Here is a 3298-nt window from a genome sequence, read left to right as displayed (position 1 = left end):
ATAGGAGTGTTGTATACAGTACTTCCTATTGTTCATGCCAAAACAGAATGTCTCATATTGGCCTTACTTGACCTTCGATGCTTAAGCTCTGTGGCTTCTGAATCCATTGTGAACAAGAAAACCTCAGCTCAGTTTAAGCTGAGGTTTTTGACTTGGAATTCAGTGGATAGACTTCAGGAAAGTTAGTAAAATCTCTAAAACTGTATGCAGCATTTTCTCTGCGTGTTTATATGTTCACTCTTCGAGGAGAGGTTACAGCTTTCATTAACTTTTCGAAGGAGTATATAAATTGAAAAAGATAGGATCCAATGATGTAAACTTTAAAGGTTCCTTGTGGAGAAGGCATGAAAGCAAGAGTAAACGTGAGGATCAGTGGGGAGGCTACTGTACTTCTCCAGATGGGAGACGATGGTGGTTTATTTATTAATTTTTTAGAGAAGAATGATTTAGTGAAATATGCAGAGATATTAAAGGAATAGCACAGAATTAGTTCTCTGCCATAAAAAAAGACATTGTAATAAAATTAAATTTATTATTGACTCTTATGGCATCTGTGGTGTGTATATGCTGCATTCGTCTGTTCTATAAGATTATATAATAAACAGTGTTTATGATGCTCTCTTAAACTGTACATGGTTGATACCTATCTTACTCAGTATGCTTATAGACAGGAAGTAGACTTATCATATATTTTACTAAAGTATTCTTTTGTTTAAGGCTCTTAACTTGTTTTACGGACAAGGAACTACTAACTCTTTCACAGATGAAAGAATTAAAGCAGTGAAAGGAGAAAAACTTGCTGAAGGTTGTCCAGTGAGTCAGCGGCAGAGGTGCCACGGAGCCTAGCCCCTATGTAACCACTGGCTTCATATTTCATTCATGTGTTTACAGTGACTTAATGCGTGTTTACAGTAGTTTTACACATTTATTTCTAGGTTGCTCCTTTCTGTATTTATGGGCAATATTCTCCATACCTCTTTTCATGCTGATTACTACTCATGGTTTGACTTTTAGTTTGGGAAAATTAGATTTATTCTTCATTCTCATCTTTCTTTTGGTTAGGAATCGTTGCTTTTTCTATGCCTCCAGTTTCAAAGAATTCCCCGCCCCTTAAAAAAATTCACCCCGATGAGGGTGTACCTTTTCTGTATCTTTGTTGCTCTGTGGATTAGTGGAAATGACTTTAGCCTGGGGATTAAAGTTCCTGCTCTGCTGTTAACCTACTGGGCAGTCTTAACCTCTTTGGTCTCAATTTCCTTATCATTATTATGGGACTAATAATAATATTCCCTGTATTTAATAGGGCTGTTGTGGGGAGCAGATAAGTTCATGTACATCATGAACTTATGTGTACACGAGGTGTATAATTTGTATATAATGTACATACATGAGCTATGTAATCTATATATCATGTATATACACAAACTATGTGATCTATATGCAATGTGCAAACATGAGTTATGTAATCAGTATCCAATGTACACATAAGAGCTTTAGAATCTGTAAACCACAGTGTACAGATGAAGCCAGAGTATGTTGATGATTGTAATCACCCCCTGGTCTATGCTGTAGCCACGATCTCACAGGTCTGGAGAGAGAGGAGACCAATGAAGCTGTCAGTTGATGACAGCTAGATAAAAAAATTCTAGCCTAAAAGGCATACTTCTTTCTCAATATGAATTAAAAAATAAACATTAGTTGTAAGAGCTGCTACTTAAACATTTTTTTAATATTTTAATTTCAGTTTGCATATAATATTTTATTAGTTTCAGGTGTACACCATAGTGATTAGACATTTATATTACTTACAAAGTGATCACCCTGATAAATCTAGTACCCATCTGACACCAATTATTACAATATTATTGACTATATTTCTTATGCTATACTTTACATCCCCATAACTGCATTGATATTTCTTATGCTATACTTTACATCCCCATAACTGTGTTGAACTACCAATTTGTACTTCTTAATTCCTTCCCCTTTTCAACCCACTCCTCAACTCCCTTCCCATCTGGCAACCAACAAAATGTTCTCTGTATATATGAGTTTGTTTCTGTTTTGTTGGTTAGTTTATTTTGTTCCACATGTACGTGAAACCATATGGCATTTGTCTTTGTCTAACTTACTCCACTCAGCACAATATCCTCTAGGTCTATTCATATTGTTGCAGATGGTAAGTTTTCATCCTTTTTTTTTTTATAGCTGCGTAATATTCCATTGTATATAGAACCACAGAAAACCACATACTTCTTCTATTCTTTATGTATTCATCCACTGATGGACACACAGGTATCCTTTATATCTTCACTATGTAGATAATGCTGCAACAAATATATGGATTCAGATGTCCCTCTTAAGTAATGTTTTGGGTTTCTTTGGATAAATGTCCAGCAGTGAGATAACTGGGTCCTTCTTTGTCTCTTGTTATAGCCTTTGTTTTAAAATCTGTTTTGTTTGGTATAAGTATTGCTATCCCAGTTTTTTTGTTTGTTTGTTTTTATTTTTATGAAATATCTTTTTCCATCCCTTCACCTTCAGTATGAGTGCATCTTTTGATCTGAAGTTAGTCTCTTATAGGCAGCATATGTAAGGGTCTTGTTTTCTTATCCATTCAGCCACCCTACTTTTGATTGGAGCATTTAATCCATTTATATTTAAAGTAATTGTTGGTAGATATATAGTTATTGACATTTTATTATTCATATTTTTGATCTTTTTTCTTTTTTCTTCTTTTTCTTAAAGAAGTCCCTCTAACATTTCCTTTAATACTGGCTTGGTGATGATGAACTTCTTTAGCTTTTTCTTGTCTGGGAAGCTCCTATCAGTCCTTTGATTCTAAATGATAGCTTTGCTTGGTAGAGTAATCTTTGTTGTAGGTCTTTACTTTTCATTACTTTGAATATTTCATGCCAATCCATTCTGGCCTTTAAAGTTTCTGTTGAGAAATTAGCCTACAGTCTTATTGGAGCTCCTCTGTAGGTAACAAACTGCTTTTTTCTTGCTTTTTTTAAAGATTCTCTCTAAATCTTTAACCTTTGGCATTTTCATTTATGATGTATCTTGGTGTGGGCCTCTTTGGGTTCACCTTGTTTGGGACTCTCTGCATTTTCTGGGCTTGTATGTCTATTTCCTTTGTCAGGTTAGGGAAATTTTCTGTCATTATTTCTTCAAATAGGTTTTCAATTATTTGCTTTCTCTCTTCCCCTTCTGGTACTCCTATGATGCGAATGTTGGTATGTTTGATGTTGTCCCAGAGGCCCCTTAAACTATCCTTTTTTTTTTCTTTTGATTT

This window comes from Pteropus alecto, unplaced genomic scaffold (genome assembly GCF_000325575.1).
Source record: "Pteropus alecto unplaced genomic scaffold, ASM32557v1 scaffold98, whole genome shotgun sequence".
In the NCBI taxonomy this organism is placed as follows: domain Eukaryota; kingdom Metazoa; phylum Chordata; class Mammalia; order Chiroptera; family Pteropodidae; genus Pteropus; species Pteropus alecto.
Note: the sequence above shows the minus strand (reverse complement) of the source record.